Source organism: Amblyraja radiata, chromosome 7 (assembly GCF_010909765.2).
Source record: "Amblyraja radiata isolate CabotCenter1 chromosome 7, sAmbRad1.1.pri, whole genome shotgun sequence".
In the NCBI taxonomy this organism is placed as follows: domain Eukaryota; kingdom Metazoa; phylum Chordata; class Chondrichthyes; order Rajiformes; family Rajidae; genus Amblyraja; species Amblyraja radiata.
The window spans coordinates 43,283,087-43,288,383 of record NC_045962.1 but is presented as its reverse complement, the minus strand read 5'-3'; the positions used below and the strand labels follow the sequence as shown (position 1 = coordinate 43,288,383).

General features: G+C 43.5%; 1 protein-coding gene across 3 annotated transcripts in view; it reads left to right on the top strand.

The window, feature by feature from the left end:
- Positions 1 to 238: 238 nt before the first annotated feature.
- col6a2 (collagen type VI alpha 2 chain) overlaps positions 239 to 5,297 on the top strand; it is a 62,953-nt gene continuing 57,894 nt past the window's right edge. Inside the window, exon 1 of one of the 3 annotated variants that reach the window (XM_033024336.1) lies at positions 239 to 514. The gene's annotated coding sequence lies outside the window, so the exon portion shown is untranslated. Of the gene's footprint in view, positions 534 to 5,297 lie in introns of all 3 variants that reach the window. The other 2 variants (XM_033024335.1, XM_033024334.1) reach the window with 2 other exon arrangements.

Sequence of the window (5,297 nt, the reverse complement as noted above, 5' to 3'; positions counted from 1 at the left end):
CCCGAAACGTGGCTTATCCATTCCTCCACAGATGCTGCCTGGCCCCACTGAGTGACTAAAACACTCTGTGTTTGCTCAAGATTCCAGCATCTGCAAGCAAGGCTGTTGGGTTTGGTGCTGATAGTAGACGCTAGTTGGAGAGACGGCGCCGCCTGGTGAGCGCAGGGGGAAGCGTCGCTGATTACTGGAACCCTGAGAAGGGGGGTTTGTGACCAGTGTGAGTGATGGACCATGGAAGGCATTTTGGGAAGGTCGAGTTCTCCTTTGCAAGCCAGCTAGGCTGATGAGTGTAACTTTTTAACGCCCTCCCAGTTCAGAGACGCCCAACTCTAAGCTGGTTGCATTCCTCTTCGCTTAGAAAAAGAATCCCCCCAAAAACTTCACGCTTCCCACTTGTTTCGTTTGTTGGTGGGTCATGTAAAATCAAAATCCCCAGGACCAAGTTTGAAGAGGAACAGTCGCTTTTTGAAGATTTCGTCGTCTTTTGAGAGAAGGATCGGCAAACTATTGGCAGGTAGTAAACTACTTTATGTGTAAGTCGGAGACGTTCCGAAACTTTGCTAAAAGTTACGCGAATACTTTTTAAAGCGAATAAATGCAGCCGCGACACTATATATAGTGTTTTCCCAGTATAAATCAGCAAGATGTATTTCGAAGTAGCGGAATAGAATTGAACCTGGAAAATATATGGGCAATTCTTTCTATAGTTTGAACAGCCCTTAGAAAAACGAAATAAAAAAATTAAGAGTTTGAATGCTTGTAGTTTTTGTATAATAGTTATTTTAGTCACATTATACTTCGTGGAGTTATTCATCTGTTCTCGATCCGACTTTCCCATTAACCCTTTGAGTAGCTATTGAACGATGTCAGGCACACATCCCAGCTTTTCAAAGTGGTACTATGATTCCGTCCTAATAATTGGCGCGGATAAAATAAATTGAACGAAATGCCCCCAATTATTTTGAGCCGAATGCGAATCCACGAGTCCTATAACATGTATAGCACCAAAAGTCTTATGTTATTTCCTTAAGGGCATTTGGTTTCCCCTGAAATTGTTTCAATCTTTATCCTTACTTCCGAAAAATAATCAAACTATTGCAATGTCTTTGGATGATGGATATGAGGCACGGTAAGTGGTTTTGTGATTGTTGCATGATATTTATTACACGTTTTGTTTTAATGTCCATCCCGAATGATTTTAATTCACACGCAAATCAAAAGAGCAGACTCGAAGTGTTTGATTCTAATGAACTATTTATATAGATCTGGTCATGTATTTTGCAATAATTCCGTCCACACAATAGTTTCTGACTTAATTACCCGACTCAGGGCGACTGCGGGAACATTTCTTGGCTATTTCCGCCATCTAGCGTTGTCACTTTGCTCTGCAGCTCCACGTAAAGTCACTCGCTATGAGCTGTGAGATCAAAGTGTAAGAACTGTTCATTTACATTTATTTTGATTATCGAAATATTTTGTTAAATTTTTGATTGATCTCGATTCATTCTGTACTTCGGAGCAATAGTCTTATAGCGTTGCATCATCTTTAATGTAATTGAAGGGCTCATTAAATGCCACTGCAGTTTTTAATAGACAATAGACAATAGGTGCAGGAGTAGGCCATTCGGCCCTTCGAGCCAGCACCGCCATTCAATGTGATCATGGCTGATCATCCACAATCAGTACCCGTTCCTGCCTTCTCTCTATATCCCTTAATCCTCCTTCCCTAAGAGCTCTATCTAACTCTCTCTTGAAAGCATCCAGAGAACCAACATCTGAGGCAGAGAATCCCACACACTCACAACTCTCTGCGTGAAAACGTTTTTCCTCATCTCCGTTCTAAATGGCTTACCACTTATTCTTAAACTATGGCCCCTGCTTCTGGACTCCCCCAACATTGGGTTCTTGTTTCCTGCCTCTAACGTGTCCAAACTCTTAATAATCTTATATGTTTCAATAAGATATCCTCTCATCCTTCTAAATTCCAGAGTATACAAGCCCAGCCGCTCCAATCTATCAACATATGACAGTCCCGCCATCCCAGGAATTCATCTCGTGAACCTACTCTGTACTCCTTCAATAGCAAGAATGTCCTTCCTCAAGTTTAGAGATCAAAACTGCACACAATACTCCAGGTGTGGTCTCACTAGGGCCCTGTACAACTGCAGGACCTCTTTGCTCCTATACTCAATTCCTCTTGTTCTGAAGGCCAACATGCCATTCGCTTTCTTCACTGCCTGCTGTACCTGCATGCTTACTTTCAGTGACTGATGAACAAGGACCCCCAGATCCCGTTGTACTTCCCCTTTTCCCAACTTGACACCATTTAGATAATAATCTGCCTTCCTGTTTTTGCCACCAAAGTGGATAACCGCACATTTATCCACATTAAACTGCATCTGCCATGCCCACTCACCCAACCTGTCCAAGTCACCCTGCATCTTCATAGCATCCTCCTACTGCCACATTTTTTGTCATCAGCAATGTTTGTCATACAGTCATAGTCATACAAAGTGGAATCAGACCCTTCGGCCCAAGTAGCCCATGCCGACCAACATGCCCCATCTTCACTAGTCCCACCTGACTGCGTTTGTCCACATCCCTCTAAACCTGTCCTATCCATTTACCTGTCCAAATGTGTTTTGAAATGTTGTGATAGTACTGACCTCAACAATCTACCCCTGCAGCTCGTTCCATGTACCTACCATCCGTTGTGCAAAAAAGTTGCCACTCAGGTCCCTATTAAATCTTTCCCCTATCAACTTAACCCTATGTCCTCCGGTTCTTGATTCCCCTACTCTGGGTAAAAGTCTCTGTGCATTTACCTTATCTATCCACCACATGATCTTACACACTGAGTGAGGTTGCAGAGTGAGATTTCTGAGAAATCCTCGCCCAGGTTCAATAAATGTTGGCCCTACTTCTGGTTGCAAAGGGGCACCATGATAGTGCCCCTAGCCTTCAACAGGGTCCCTGCTAAACCCCACTCACTTCTCTCCCCACCCAGTCTCCAAAGAAAGTACGTGTTACAGCTGTAAATTGCTCGTCTACCTACCCAGAGACTCATTGAGGCAAGTTCAGACGCTGGTGACTGAATAACGCAGGAAGGACCTTGACGTGTTCTGCCATTCCATTCTTGATGGCATCCTGTATACTTTGTAGTTCTTGAATCGTGAGTGATACCAGGAGCTTGTAGCTAATGTCAGCAGATGGAGCTGCTAGTCATGGACATAGAGTCATGGAAGCAGCACAGCACAAAAATGGGCCCTTCAGCCCACCATGGCCTCTTTGACATTCTACAGTAAGTAATCCCACATCCAAATTAGGTCAATATCCTTTTATGCCTTGCTTATTCATGTGACTCTCTAAACATCTCCTAAACATAGTTACAGTATCTGATTCACCCGCCTCCTCTGGCAGTGAGTTCCAGATATCAATCACTCTCTCTGTGAAATAAAACTTTTCGCCTTAAATCCCCTTTACATTTTCTTCCTCGCCTTAAACCTATGCCTCAGGTTTTTGATGCACCTACTTTGGGAAAAAGATTCAATCTGCCTTATGGAGGCATCCAGCAATTTTATAAATCTCCATCAGGTTATCCCTCAGCCTCCTTCTCTCTTCAGGAAAACAAGCCCAGCCTATCCAATCTTCCCAATAACTAAAGTCTTCCAATCCAGGCGATATCCTGGTGCAGGAAGAAACTGCAGATGCTGGTTTATACTGAAGAAAGACACAAAGTTCAAATTCTAAATTGGCGCAAGGCCAACTTTGAAGGTATTAGACAGGAACTCACTCGTTGATTGGAGCAGGTTTTTTGAAGGAGAATGGAACGTCTGGAATGCGGGATATTTTTAAAAGAATGATGACCAGAGTTCAGGATGTTCCTGTTAGAGTGAAGGGCAAGGCAGGTGGGCATAAGGAAGCTTGGATAATAAGGGAAATTGAGACTGGTCAAGAATAAGAAGGAGGCATGGGGCAGGTGTAGGCAGTTGAGATCGTTTATCCCTGGAGGAGTTTCAGGAACCAAGATAAAAAAAAGAAAATCAGGAGGGCAAAATGGGGGCAGGAGATGGCTCTGGGAGATAATATTAAGGATAGTCCCAAGAGATTTATAAATGCATTAAGGGAAAAAGCGTACCCAAAGAGAGAATGGGGTTTCTCAGTAATCATAGTGGCCAGCATGTGGAGCAACAGAAGATGGGCAAGGTCTTCAATGAGTATTTCTCCTCTGTTTCTACCATGGAGAAAGACATTAGGACTGGGAAACCTGAGCAGTCAATGGAAGTGTGTTGAGGACAGTCAGTATTACGGTCGAGGAGGTACTCAAGGTCCTAACGTATGAAGGTAGACAAATCTCCTGGGCCTGATCAGATATATTCAAGGACACTATGGGAAGCTAGAGAGGAAATTGTAGGTGTCCTGGCTGAGATTTATGAGCCATCATTTAATATGTGTGATGTGCTGGAAGGCTGGAGGGTGGCAAATGTTGTGCCTATTCACGAAGGGTTACAGGGAAAAGCCTTACTACAGGCCACTAACATCTGTGGTTGGAATGTTACCAGAGAGTATTCTGAGGGATAGGATATACATGCATTTAGATGGACAAGAGCTGATTAGGGATAGTCAGCATGGTTTTGTACATGGCAAAACGTGTCTCACAAATCTTATTGAGTTTTTTGAAGATGTGACCTAAAAGGCCAATGAGGGCAGAGCTGTAGATATTGTGTATATGGATTTCAGCAAAGCATTCGACAAGGTTTCACATGGTAGTCTGCTCTGGAAGGTTAGATCGCATGGGATCCAAGGACAGCTAGCTGACTGGATAGATAATTGGCTTAATGGAAGGAAGCAGAGGGTGATGATGGAAGGTTGTTTTTCATACTGAAGGCCTGTGCCTAGTGGTGTACTTCAGGGATCGATGCTGGGGCCTTTGCTGTTTGGTATCTTTATCGATTATTTGGATGAGAACGTACATGGCCTGATTAGTAAGTTTGCAGATGACACTAAAGTGGGTGGCATTATAGTTAGCAAACATGGTTGTCAAAAATTGCAGCAGGATCTTAATCAGTTGGCCAGGTGGGCTGAGAAATAGTTGACAGAGAAGTGTGAGATGTTGCATTTTGGGAAGTCAAACCAGGGCAGAACCTACACAGTGAATGGCAGGACTCTGGAGAGTTTCGTAGAGCAGGGACATATTTCCTTGAAAGTGGCATCACAGGTGGATAGGATGGTCAAGAAGGCTTTTGGCACATTGGCAAGAGTATTGAGTATAGAAATTGGCAGGTCATGTTACAGTT